The following is a 15,651-nucleotide window of genomic DNA, read 5'->3' on the forward strand; positions in this document are numbered from 1 at the left end:
AACTTCTTACCTTTAGTTTTTGTCCCATCATCATTGTAATATAGGAAAATAATTTTTTTAAACAAAGGGGAATTAGAAAGCAGTCAAAGCATAGCTATTAACCACCAAATTCTGCACCAGACAATTTACAGTTGTGAGAATCACCAGCAGCCATTTAAGAAACTTGAGAGAGTGCCAGTCAGTATGTTACTAATTCAGAGACACAGCCATCATCTTTGGATTTAAAAAAAAAAGCACAAGATCACAAGGAGTTTATAAATCTTCCAGTTCACCCATTGTGGAGCCACAGGCATATAAATGCAGCTGGAGTGTACCAAAGGAGTGAAAAAGCATAGCTCTGAAGACCAAGAGGGAGAGAAGTTGATAGTTTCAGGTCACAATGGAGAAAAAGAACTACAAATGTAAAGGTTTAGTTGCATATTAATGTTTTACAAAGATTCTTGGCACCACGTGTGTGTGTGTGTGTGTGTGTGTGTGTGTGTGTGTGTCTAAGATAGATTTCAGCGAGTAGTGGCCTTTCTCTACCTCCTTCATGTTGGAATTCCATGACCATTCATGACCATTGTCAGGGATCTCTGCCTTCCCAACTCTTCTGTGCTAGAGAGGCATAACAGGCCAAAAAGATATGAATGCAACCTACTCCTATCCTCATCAGTCAACCAAAGGAAATAATCACTAAGCAACATAATAAAGGTTATTATACTATGCATTGATAACTGTCTTCCACTAGAGCCATTCCTGCATAGACTGAGGAAGTCATTTATGTTTACACAAAACTTTTAAGAATAAGAAGAAAAGGACTATGAAGTACACATTAGCAATATTGACATTAATGCAGTACTAAAGCATATCAAAGCCTAATGCAGAATATTCTCACAGCACTCATCTCAAGTAAATGAAAGTTTGAGAGATATTTGAGAGCAATTTGTTTCCATCTGCAGATAAAGACAGTTTGAGAAAACTGAGAAAATACAAACAGAATTGCTTGGCACCTGCCTCATTCTACAGTTAATAAAAGATTCAATAAATGAATCAATATGAAGGACTGAATCAATAAAGTTAGAGTCAGACATATAGCTATTAATTTACTGTCTCCCAACTATATGATGGCACATAATGGATTCACTCATTATTCATTTTGAAACAAATTATTAATATAATTGGAGGACTTTAAACAGTTTGAAAAGATGGAATATTTAAATCTGATGTTATACATACACAATCAAGGGTTGAATTATTGCTTATGGTATTTTAGTTTATCATTGCATATATAAACAGTGATTAAAAAGCAAGTCAAATTTTTCTAAATACCTCTTGAATATAAGTGTTAATTCTTTTTTTTTTTTTTTTTTTTTTTTTTTTTGAGACGGAGTCTTGCTCTGTCACCCAGGCTGGAGTGCAGTGGCACAATCTCGGCTCACTGCAAGCTCTGCCTCCCAGGTTCACATCATTCTCCTGCCTCAACCTCCTGAACGGCTGGGACTACAGGCACCTGCCACCATACCCGGCTAATTTTTCTTGCATTTTTTAGTAGAGATAGGGTTTCACCTGGGATTAGCCAGGATGGTCTCTATCTCCTGACCTCATGATCCGCCGGCCTCATACTTGAAGGTTTGTTGAGAAGTTATTGTGTGCGTGATCAATTTAATGGAGATATTGGCACACTCTAGGGCTCTAGTGTCTTCTCTCTCTACAATATTTTTCTTTCTGTCCTTTTATTTTCTCACTTGGCTTTCAGTCACCATGCTCTCACCTCTGCCTTTGACGTCTGTGTGGTGGGAACATTCTGACCCCAGATGCATGCTGGCTCCTTCCTGCCATTCAGTTCTTGACTCAACCTTTGTCTAACCAGTAAGATCCTCACTTAATAACCAAACTGGATTTTCAAATTTTTCTCTGTGTCTTCCTTTTTTTTTTCCTATGAAGCCATTGACATATTTGTAATTAATTAGTATTTATTTTTTAACTTATGTAATACCCTGCTTCTTTGCTCATGGATTAGCAAAATGAAGAGAGAGACACCATCTATATTGCCACCACTATATTGACAACAGTAAATAGAGTTTAATGCATAATGGTTGTCTGGAACTATGTTGTTGAAAAAAATGAGCATGAGTCACAATGATAAAAACTCATGATAAAGGAGCAAATAAAAGATAGCCTGTCCTTGAGAAGCATATTGTCTATATGGTTGAGTTTTGAATTAAAGAAATCTTCAGACCATAAAATATATTTCACAATTTTGTTACATGAGAAAAAACAAAAGACTACTACACAATAAAATAAAGAACATATCCTACTCATGAAAAATTATCTTAAACACTTTTTATTTTATATTACCATATCCCTGGGGTGGGGAGATAGGGAGAGGAAGAGAGAGAAAAAGAATGGGATAGCATTTTCACATCAATTAGAAAGGTAATACAGCTTCAAATTGTATTTCTACTGTCTCTGAAGATGTGAAGATCCTTTGGAACAGGCTGTATTTCTGAAACCAGACCGAAGTAGGTAGGAGGGATCTTGGTTTGGAAAATAAGCCATACTCCAGAAGGGATCATGAAATTTAGAGTATTCATTAGCTCATTAGTCAACCAGTGAAAATTGCACTTTTAACTTAGACATTTTCATATCTTGGCAAATAACATATTCTACTATTAGAACATTCATTTCCTCCTTAATTGTGTCAGTGTGTATGTGTATGTGTGTATACTCATACAGGAAAGTATTTCTAGGTGTATAGAAAAAGGATACGAAATACGCATATCAATATAATAACATGCATATTCCATGGAAATAGTACTGCGTCTGACTTATATACCACTGACATCCAGTTCATACCAGTATCTTTCTCAAAAGAATGTTAATAAATAGTTGTTAAATATGTAAATAAGTGAAAAATTCAAACTTATGTATAACCTTGAGTTCATTTTATATTCCAAAATGAACTGCTTTTCCATTAGTTTTGTATACAAAGCAGAGATGAATTAAAGAATCCACATATAAAATCAATTAGAATTAGAAGTCTCATTTGTCCTATGTATATAGTGAATAAAAGTATTTACTATAAATGTTAATGATAAGGTATGTGTAGGAGTATAAATAGAGGTGTGGATGTAGATAGGAATATTGCTGTGAATAAAAATAGATATGAATAAACAATGACAAATGATAGATGAGTAGCTTAGATGGTACAATCATAGATATGGACACAGAGAGAGACAAACTGAAAGAGAGAAACTGAAAGAGAGATTGCTTTAATAATATTTTATTCTTGTGTACACAAATGTCTGATTTCATAATTTTATCTTTGATCCCAACATTTTTTAAAACAAAAATATTAGGTCAGATTTCTGCTTCTAGAAAAATAGAGTGTATATTTATATTTATCCTGCTAAGTACAACTAAAAAACATGAACATTATATATAAAACAAATATTTTTAAAAAATATTCTGATCTGTGGAGAGAAAAAAGTAGACCTACTAGGGACTTTGTGACCCTTGACATAATTTTACTTTGCAGCAAATATCCCTGACTTGGAGCTCAATAAGTCAACAACTCAGAAACACCAACAGTCAGATGCAAAAAAACCAACAAAATCCCATTCTTTCTCAACGAATGACCCAAAAAGGGGCAGCCTAGAAACACAGAAAAATTTTGACAGAAGTCTTCTATTCCATACACACACACACACACGTCTGTGGTCTCATGCCCATAAACACCATCAAAACCATCAAAATGAATGAAAAGCCCAGATTTTCATCCTCAAGAAGCAGCAAAGAGGGTCCCCAATACTCACATCAGAATGGTGTTAGGTAATGTCAAGTGAGATGCTAGAACTTTCATTATTGTCTAGTGGTAATAAGGCCACCACCACCATGGTATCCCTGGAGACCTTGTAGGGAGATGACACTTTCACCTCTGCCCAGTTGAAATAAGAAGTTTCTATGTTCAATTTTCAAAAAGTCAAATGAGAAGACAGGATCTGTACCCCAACCTGGCAGTACAAGGTAGTACACACATTTTCCTAGCCTGGGCAGTGTCAGAGAAAACCAGATAAAGTGAGTTATCAATCAAAAACAAAGTATCATAAAATAATATTAAAATGTCCAGGTTTCAAAGGAAAATCACTCATATCAAGGATCAAGATCTATTAAAGTTGTATGTATAAAAAAGACAATTCATAGTGATAGCACCAAGATAACCGAAATGATACAATTATCTGACAAATATTAAAGTAGCTATCATAAATCGTTTCAAACAAAAATTATAGGAACAATTGAAGCAAATAAAAAAATAGCCTCAACAAAGAATATAAAGTCTCAAGCTTTTCTAGTTTTCAAATGTCATCGTAGAATAAAGCTTACTTCAATTCTGCCAACAGAAGATAAAATACCAATACGTAGCATGGAGTTTATCACCAGCAGTATCTCAGAATTCAAATACAAGAATGAGGCAGTGCTCAAAGTCACAGAGACAAGAAAAACACTCTGAGCAGATGGTAAGAGAATCAGATATCCATGTCCACAGTGCTCCTTCTCAAAATCTTCCCAATATCAAGTGAACTAAAAATTTCTCCCAACTCATTGTTTCTACGCTGGAATGGGTGAGATTCTCCAATATTTTCGGTTCTCTGACAAAGGACTTGTCCTTGCTTCTCCCCATGTAAAGCATAACAAATACCTGAAGGGGGAACTATTACTGAGGATACCCACAGACAATGTAGGAGAGTGGGACTACCATTCCAGGCCTGCAAATTTTGCTCTATAACTTGGCCAAAGGAGTCACAAAATCAGAGTGGCTTTTCAGCAGCATTATACCATAAGAGGTATATTCCACAGGTCTCTTGGGCATGAAACTCTAGTCAGTCTTCCCACACCACTAGGATATACCCTTTGGGATCTCATCCATTCAGGACAAGCAGTGATCCAATTGTTTACCAAAGAAGAGGCAAACCAGGGTTTGAGGTGCGATCTGGTGCTGAAAAGGAAGTCACGATCTAGCAGAAAAAAAGAAAAATAAAAGAAACCCAACAGGTAAATTACAAAAGAATAAGCAGAAATATCCAATAAAAAAAAAAAAAGGCAGAAAAGACTATAATAAATAACTCATTCTTTAATACAAAGACATACACAAGAAACAAGAGCAAAAAGGGAACTATGACCTCTCACACAGACAAAGCAAGGAATCAATCAATACCTAACAAGATAGTGATATATGAGCTCTCTGAGCAAGAATTGAAGAGTAATTTTAAGGAATCTCAGCAATCTCCCAGATAACAAAGGAAAGCAACTCAGAAATTTATCAGAGAAATTTAACAAAGAGATTGAAATGCTGATAAAAAACAAACAAAAATCTGGAAACTGAGAAACACATTTACTAAACCACAAAATTTACTAGATTTTCTCTCAACAGCATGAAAGGATTTAGTAGAGGAAAAAAACACTGAACTTTTATTTTAAAATAGGCAGGCAGAGCTGAAAAAAGAAAGAAAGAATAAAAGGAAATGAAGATTGCCTACAAGATATAGAAAATTACGCCAAAAGACCAACTCTAAGAATTATTAGTGTTCATCAGGGAGTGGAGAAAGGTCAAGGAGGTAGAAAGCTTATTAAAAGAAATAATAATAAAAATATCTTAAAAACTTAAGAAAGATATAAGTATCCAGATACAGGAAGGTCAGAGAACATCAAACAGATTAGACTTAAATAAGACTAAGATAAGGCATACAATAATCAAACTTTCAGAGGTCAAAAACAAAGACAGAATCCTAAAATCAATAAGATTATTAAAAAGCAAATAACATATAATGGAGCTCCAATGCATCTGACAACAGGTTTCTCAACTGAAACATACAGGCCAGGAGGGAGTGATAGGACATTTTCAAAATGCAGAAAGAAAACAAACTACCAGCTGGGCGCGGTGGCTCATGCCTGTAATCGCAGCACTTTGGGAGGCTGAGGCGGGTGGATCATGAGGTCGGGAGATCAAGACCATCCTGGCGAACATGGTGAAACCCCATCTCTACTAAAAATACAAAAAATTGGCCAGGTGTGGTGGTGGGCGCCTGTAGTCCCAGCTACTCTGGAGGCTGAGGCAGGAGACTGAAGGGAACCTGGGAGGAGGAGCTTGCAGTCAGCCAAGATCCTGACACTGCACTCCAGCCTGGGTGACAGATCGAGACTCTGTCTCAGGAAAAAAAAAAAAAAAAGGAAAGAAAGCAAGATACCATCTGAAAATACTGTATCCAGAAAAGTAACTCTTCAAACATGAAAGAGTCTTTCCCAGAAAAACGAAAAACAAAAAAGAGCTCTTGCCTCAAAGAAAAGATCAAGCCAGATGACTTCATTGCTAAATTTTACCAAACATTTTAAAAAGTACTAACACCGATTCTACTTAAACTACTCCAAAAAAAAAAAAAAAAAAATGAAAAGAGGAAATCTTTCCAAATTTGTTCCATGAGGTCAGCATTTTTCTGATACAAAAACCAGACAAGAACACAGCAACAACAACAAAAAATCAATAAAACTACAGACCATTATCACTAATGAACATAGATGAAAAATCCTAAACAATATACTAGCAAACTGGATTTAACAACATATTAAAAAGATCGTTTACCATGATCAACTGGGATTTATCCTGTAAATGTAATCATGCTTCTACATACACAAATCAACAAATAGTATACATAACTAAGAAATCTAAGAACAAAAACTCATAATCATTTTAATAGATGCTGAAAAGCCTTTGATAAATTTCAACATCCCTTTATGATGAAAACTCTCAACAAGCTAGATATAGAAAAAAAAAACCATACCTTTAGGCTATATATGGTCCTCAAGGACCTCAGACAAACCCATGTTCAAAACTACACAGAACAGGGTAAAAACAGAAAACCTTTTATCCGAGATTGGAAGCAAGACAAAACTACCACTTTCATCACCTTTATTCAACATAATACTTGAAGAACTAGTTAAAGCAATTAAGCCAGAGAAAAAAATAAATAAGGAGCATTCAAATTGTAAAGATACAGCTCAAATTAGCTTTGCTTGAAGATGACATGATTTTATATTCAGTAAAACCTAGAGACTGCACACAAAACTGTTAAAACTAAAATATTTATTCAGTAAGTTTGCTGAAAACAAAAATACATCCAAATCAATAGCATTTATATACACTGACAGTTAGCAATAAAGAAATGAAGAAAACAATCCCATCTGTAATAACTATAAAGAATATGAAATGCCCATTAATCAATCTATCCAAAGAAATAAAAGATCTATACAAGGAAAATTATAAAACACTGGTGAAAGAAATAGAAGAGGAAACTAAATTTAAAAGATATTCCATTATTATGGATTACAATAATTAATATTGTTAACATGACAATACTACCCAATGTGACCTACAGATTCAGTGCAAATTCTATCAAATTTACCAATGGCATTCTTCACAGAAGTAGAAAAGTCAATCCTAAAATTTATATAAAACCCAAAAGACATCAATTAGACAAAGCAATCCTGAGGAACCAAAGCAAAGCTGGAGGCATCTCATTACCTGTATTAGTCCATTTTCACACTGCTATAAAAAGCTCCCTGAGATTGGGTAACCTATAAAGAAAGGAGGTTTACTTGACTCACAGTTCTGCATAGGTGGAGAGGCTTCAGGAAACTTAAATCATGGTAGAAGGCAAAGGGGAAGGAAGGTACATCTTTCATGGCAGCAGGAGAGAGAGAAAGCAAAAGAAGTGCCACACTTTTAAACCATCAGATTTCATGATAATTCCCTTACTATTACAAGAACAGCATGGAGGAAACTGTCCCCATGATCCAACCACCTTCTACCAGGATGGTCCCTCAACACTTGGGGATTACAATTCAAGATGTGATTTGGGTGGAGACACAGAGCCAAAACATATCATTCCACCCCTGCTCACTGCCCTCACAAAATCTTATGTCCATCTTATATTTGAAAGCCAAACATCCCTTCTCAACAGTCCCCCAAAGTCCCAGTTATTCCAGCATCAACTCAAAAGTTCAAGTGTAAAATCTCATGTGAGATAAGGTAAGTCCCTTTCTCCTATGAGCCTATAAAATCAAAAACAAGTAAGTTACTTCCAAGATACAATGAGCATACAGGCTTTGAGTAAATGCTATCATTCCAAAAGGGAGAAATTGGCCAAAACAAAGAAGCTACAGGTCCAATACAAGTCAAAAATCCAGTGGGTCGGTCTTTCTATCTTTAGCTCCAAAATAATGTCCTCTGACTCCATGTCTTATATCCAGGGCATGCTGATACAAGGGCTAAGATCCCAAGGGTATGGACAGCTCTGCCCCTGTGGCTCTGCAGTATAAAGTCCCTGTGGCTGCTTTCACAGGCTGGAATTGAATGCCTGTGTCTTTTACAGGTATACAGGGCAAGCCATCAGTGGGTCTACCCCACTGGGTCTGCAGGGCAGTTGTCCCTTTCTCACAGCTCCACTAGGCAGCATCCCATTGGTGACTCTGCATGGGGGCTCCAAACCCACATTTCTCCTCTGCATTGCCCTAGTAGAGGTTCTCCACAAGGTGTCCCTGCAGCAGACCTCTGCCTGGACATCCAGGCATTTCCATACATGCTCTGAAATCTAAGAGGAGGCTGCAAAAGCTCTACTTTTATCTTCTGCACACCCACTGGCCCAACACCACATGGAAGCCACCAAGGTTTGGGACCTGCACCCTCTGAGGCAATGAGCAGAGCTGTACCATGGCCCCTTTTAGCCATGGCTGGAGCTGGAGTAGCTGTGACACAGGGCACCATGTTCCAAAGCTGCACAGAGCAAGGGGGCCCTGGGCCCAGCCTACACAACCATTTTTCCTTCCTAGGCCTCTGGACCTGTGATGGGAGGTGGTGTCATGAAGATCTCTGAAATGCCCTGGAGACATTGTCCCAATCCTCTTGGCTATTAACATTCAACTCTCCTTTACTTATGCAAGGTTCTGCAGCCAGCTTGAATTTCTCCCCAGAAAGATTTTTTTTTCTACCACTTGATAATGCTGCAAAATTTTCCAACTTTTATGCTCTGCTTCCCTTTTAAACATAAGTTTCCATTTCAGACCACCTCTTTGTGAATATATATGACTGTATGCTTTCAGAAAAAGCCAGGTCACTTCTAGAACCCTTTGCTGCTTAAAAGTTTCTTCTGCCAGATACGTTAAATGATCTTGCTCAAGTTCCAACTTCCACAGATCTTTAGGGCAGGGGAAAAATGCTGCCAGTCTCTTTGCTAAAGCATAACAAGAGTGACCTTTACTTCAGTTCCAAGTAAGTTCCTCATCTCCATCTGAGACCACCTCCTAGGCCTGGACTTCACTGTCCATATCACTATCAGCATTTTGGTCAAAACTATTCAACAAGAATCTGGGAGATTCCGAACTTTCCTACATCTTCCTGTATTCTTCTGAGTTTTTCAAACGGTTCCAACCTCTTCCCATTACCCAGTTCCAAAGTAGCTTCCACATTTTCAATTATCTTCACATCAATGCCTCAAACTCCCAGTACCAATTTTCTGTATTAGTTTGTTTGCACACTGCCATAAAGAACAACCTAAGACTGGGTAATTTATAAAGAAAAGAGGTTTAATTGACTCAGTTCCACAGGGCTGGGGAGGCCTAAGGAAAGATAATCATGGTAGAAGGTGAAGGGGAGAATCAGGAACCTTCCTCACAAGGCAGCAGGAGAGAGAGAGTGAAGGAAAGTACCACAGTTTTAAACCATCAGATCACATGAGAACTCACTCACTATCAGGAGAACAGCATGGGGGAAACTGCCTCCAAGATCCAGTCACCGCCTACCAGCTCCCTTCCTCAACTCATGGGGATGAAAATTAAAGACGAGACTTGGGTGGGGACACAGAGCCAAACCATATCACCACCTGACTTCAAAATATACTACAAAACTTTAGTAACTAAGTCAGCATGATACTGGCATTAAAACAGACAAACCGATCAATGGAACAGAATAGACAACCCAAATATGAATGCATGACTTTGCAGTCAACTCATTTTTACCAAAGTTGCCAAGAACATATGATGAGAAAAAGACAGTCTCTGCTTTAAATGGTGCTGGGAAAATTAGATATCCATATGCAGATATGCAGAAGAATGAAATTAGACACTTATCTCTCACTATATACAAAATCAAAACAAATCTAAATCTTGAAACTATGAAAGTAGTGGAAGAAACATTGGGAAAATGCATCAGAACATTGGTCTAAGCAAAGAGTTTTTGGGTAAGTACTCAAAAGCACAGGCGACCAAAGCAAAAATAGACAAACGGGATGATATCAAACTAAAAAGATATCAAGAAAGGAAACAGTCAATGGAGTGAAGAAACAACTCACAGAATGGAAGAAAATATTTTGATATTGTCCATCTAACAATGGATTAATAACCAGAATGTATATGGAACTCAATAAAATAACATAATAATAATATATAATCTGTTTTAAAATGGGCAAAACATTTGAATGGACGTATCTCAAAAGAAGACATTATGTATGACCAACAGATACATGAAAAAAATGCTCTATATCACCAATCATCAGGGAAATGCAAATCAAAATCCTGATGACATGTCATTTCACTCCAGTAAAAATGACTTTTATAAAAAAGGGAGTAACAGTTGCTGGTGAGGAAGTGGAGAAAAGGGAACCCTCTTACACTGTTGGTGGGAATATAAAGTACTACAGCTGCTATGGACAATATATGGAGGTTCCTCAAAAAACAACAAAAAAAGAAATACCATAAAATCCAGAAGTCTCACTTCTGAACATACACCTAAAAGAAAAGTTGCCAGGCACGGTGCTGCTGCCTGGAATCTCAGTATTTTGGAAGGCCAAGGCAGGGGGATCAAGAGGTTGGGAGTTTGAGACCAGCCTGGCCAACACAGTGAAACCCCCTCTCAACTAAAATTACAACAAATTAGCTGGGCATGGTGGCGAGTGCCTGTAATCCTAGCTACTCAGGAGGCTGAGGCAGGATAATCACTTGAACCCAGGAGGTGGAGGTTGCAGTGAGCCAAGATTGTGCCACTGCACACTGGCTTGGGTGACAGTGTGAGGCTCTGTCTCAAAAAAAAGGAAGAAAAATCAATACATGTAGGCACCCCCATGTTTATTATAGCACTCTTCACAATAAGGAAAGTATGGACTCAGTTTATGTGCCCATCAATAGATGAGTAAAGCAAATGTGCTATCTATACACAATGGACTATTATTAAGCCATAAAAAAGAATGCCGTTCTGTCATTTTCAGTAATATGGAAGGAGTGGTAGATCATTACATTAAGTGAAATAAGGCAGGCACAGAAAGACAAATATTACATGTTTTCACTGACTGGTGAGAGCTAAAAAATAGATTTCATGAAGATAGACAGTAGATTGTTGGTTACTAAAGTCTGGGTAGAGAGAGGAGGAATAAAGAGAAGTTAATTAACGGGTACGAATGCACAGTTAAATAGAAGAAATAAGACAAGGTGTTCAATAGAGCTATCGGGTGAATACAGTAAACAATGCATTGTACATTTCAAAACAGCCAGAAGAGAGTAAGTTCAATGTTCCCAGCATGAAGAGAAGATACTTATTTAAGATGATAGATATCCCAAGTACACTGATCAAATCTTTACACATTACTTGAACATATTAAATTATCACAAGTACTCTGAAAATATGTACATCTATTAAGTATCATTAAAAAACACAATCTCATGAAAAATTAGAATATATAAAAATAACCAAATGAAAAATTTAGACTTGAGAAACTTAAAGAAAAAATAATTTTAAGTTGAATTGATTTATCTTGAGAATTCTACCAAACTTTAAAATAAGAATCAGCAAAAATTATGTACAATTTCTTCTGAAAAACAGAATAGGACACTTCTTAAATTATGAAGCTGATAGTACCCTGATACAAAATCAGAAATTGACAGGACAAAGTAGAAAAGATTACTGTTCAAAATTTCTTCTGAATAAAAAAGAAAAGTTCCTAAAAAAATATTAGCAAATATTGTTCAACAATATATTAAAAATATTATACAGCATGGCTAAGTAGGATTTACTCTAGGGTTGCAAATATGTTTTAACATTTGGAATTCATTCTGTATAATCTACCACATGAACAGACCAAAGGAAAAAAGTCACATGATCATAAAAATTGATGGCAAAAAGCATTTGACAGAATTCAACACCTATTCATGATAATTATTTTTAGAAACTTCTGAAAAATAGAAATATATAGTAATTTCCTGAACGTGTGAAGGAACACCTACAAAAAACTATTGCTAACATATACTTAATTATGACATACTGAATAACTTAAGGATATGCATAAAAACAAAGCATATGTGCATTCTCCCCAATTTTATTCAACATAGTTCGGGATTTTTAGCCAACATCATAAGCAATAAAGTGACATATAATGCACCCAGTTTGGAGTGAGAAAAATAAAGCTGTCCCTATTTGCAGATGGCAAAATTGTCTACATAGAAAATCCCAAAGGATCTATTAAAAACAAAACTCTTAGAACTAATAACTGATTATCAATTTAAAATTTATACTAATTTCTAGTGGATGAATTTAATCCTATAAGTTTATCTTCAGCAAAGTGGCAGGATATAAAATAAACATGCAGAAATCAAATGTATGTCTGCATTCTAGCAGTACATATTTGAACACTAATTTAAAAATACAATGCCATCTGTAATTGCTGGAAAAAAATACTTTGGTGTAAATCTGCCTAAACACATATGAGATAAGAATGCTGAAAACTATACAACATTGACAATACTGATGAAAGAAATCAAAGTAGATCTAAATAAATGGAAAGACACATTATGTTCTCGAATTGGAAGACTGACAATACTCAGAGATGTCAGTTCTTCCAAATTGATACAGAGTTTGAATGTAATTCTTATAAAAATTTAGGCACAGAATTGTTTAGGTGTAGGCAAGATTATTCTGAAATGTGTATAGAAAGATAAATAAATTAAAATAGCTAAAGCCTTTTAGAAAAAGAATAAAATGGAAGAAATTCGTCCAATCAAATTTGAGACTTGCTGTCTAGCTACAGTAATCTCAACTGTGTTATGTTAGGGGACAGATAGATACATTTCATAGTCACACATCAATGGAAAAATATATAGACCCCAGATATAAGGCCTCACAAATGTGCCCAACTGAATTTTGATAAAGTTGCAAAAGTAATTCGTTGGAGGAAAATTACCCTTTTCCATAAGTGGTGCTGAAACAATTGGTTATGCATAGGTTTTTTCTAAAAAGAAGAAAATGATTTTACTCTTAACATAAAACTGCCTTTAAAAATAAAGTCTATTTAAGAAAATGACTCCTAACTTAAATATCACAGTTTATTTTAAAAATTGACTCAAAATTAATAAGGGATTTAAGTGTAAAATATACAACAAAATATTTTTAAAACATTCATAGAAAAAAATCTTTAGGATCTGCATTTACATAGAATGTTTTTATATTTGACATAAAAAAGCACAATCCATGAAAGGAAAGCTACATAATGAAATTAGATACTTAGAAACCACATATCCAACACAGGACTAGTATCTAGAACATAAAAGAAACTTTGAAAACTCAATTTGGAACATGGGCAAAAGATATTTCACCAAAAAAGGTATGCAGGTAGCAAATAAGCTCAGATAAAGAAGTCGTACATTATTAGCCATTAAAGAAATTAATATAAAACCACAATGAGCTATTACTGCACACTTATCAGAGTAGCTATAATAAAAATTATTATAGTACCAAATGTTGATGAGGATGTGGAGAAACTGTATCACTCATACACATTGTTGGTGGGAATGTAAAATCAGTTTGGAGTTTTTTCTTTTTAAAAAAAAGAAACTGAACATGTAACAACCATAGACCCAGCAACTGCACTTCTGCATATTTATCACAAAGAAATGAAAACTTATGTTTACGCAAAAACCTGGACACAAATATTTATATCAAATTTTATTGCAATAGTCAAAGTCGGAAACAACCCACATGTCTTTCTATGGGTGAATAAACAAATCCATTCCAAAGAATACTGTTCTACTGGGAAAAATAGAAGAAGAAAAAGAAATGTTGACACATATGACAACCTAGCAGAATATTCAGGGAATTAAGTTAAATGAAAAATCTCGTTACCAAAGTTTGCATGCTATATGATTCCATTTATTCAAACTTCTTAAAATGACAAAATTTAAGAAATGGGAAGCATGTTAGTGGTTGCCAGGAGTTAGGTGTGTTGAGGGGGAGTGAGAATTATTTGTGGTTTATAGTATTATATAATACTAGAAGTTACTGTTTTGGTGGAAATGTTCTTTATCTTTGCTGTTTCGTGTCAATGTCCTGGTTGTGATACTGTACTACAGTTTTGTAAGATGTTATAATGGGGGAAAATGAGTAAAGGCTAGTTTCTCTGAATGAAACCTGCATTTCTCTATATTTCTTATAGTTTCATGTAAATGTATAATAATTTCAAAATAAAAAAAAATTTAAATTGTGACGGCAATTTTTTTGTGTGTCAGTATGACTGGACCCTAGGGTGGCGAGACAAGTGGCCAAACATTAGTCTGGCTGTGTCTGTGAGACTGTTCCCGGATTAGATCAGTATTTGAATCCTTACACTGGGTAAAGCAGATTGCCTTCTCTAATATGGATGGGCCTCATCTAATCAAATGAAGACCTGAGTAGAACAAAAAGTCTGATTAAGAGGGAACTCCAGCCTCACTGCCTGAGCTGGAACTCTGGTCTTTTTCCACATTCAGACTCACACTAAAACATCAACTCTTTTTTATTCATGAGCCTGCCAGCTTTCATATTGGAACTATACCATTAACTCTCCTAGTTCTCAAGCCTTCAGATTCAAATTGGAACTACACATTGGCTCTTTTAGATTGCCAGCTTGCCAACTACAGGTCTTGGGACTTCTCAGCTTCCATAATCAAGTGAGCAATTCATAATAATAAATCTATATCTATATCTATATGCATATATATCTATCTTATTGATTCTATTTCTCTGAAAACCCTGAAAAACACAAAAATATTAGGAAGGTATTTTAAGTATAACTTAGCTAAATATAGTATAGTATACTTAGAAGCTAAATATAACTTAGCTTCTAAAAAATAATACTGCACACCCCTTTTTATATACTCTCACACAGAAAAAAAGAGCAATTAGAACATTATTTTCACTTTATTAATATTGTGTGTTTACATGTGTGTGTGTGTGTGTGTTTGTGTGTGTGTGTGTGTAAAGCCTAGTGATAGATGTTTTGGTGTGAAGTTAAAGGCAGCTAACAAGAAGTAGAAAGGTTTTAATTAGTAAAACACATACCCATAGAAACTTAAGATACAAAAGGGGCAGTTGATCATTCTTAAATAAATGCCTGTGTTCATTACCTATTCAGATCTGCATGTGGCAATTTTTATTTGTCAGTGAAAATCCATCAACCTCCACTTAAAAAAGAGGTAGACTATTTTGGGTCATCAGTATGATTCAAGTGGTATTCTATTTTAGAAAAGTCATTTCTTTTTAAAGATGTTTTTAATATTCATGATTTGAACATTTAATTATGGTTGATATTAAATAAAAAA

Source organism: Macaca thibetana, chromosome 5 (genome assembly GCF_024542745.1).
Source record: "Macaca thibetana thibetana isolate TM-01 chromosome 5, ASM2454274v1, whole genome shotgun sequence".
NCBI classification, from domain to species: Eukaryota; Metazoa; Chordata; class Mammalia; order Primates; family Cercopithecidae; genus Macaca; species Macaca thibetana.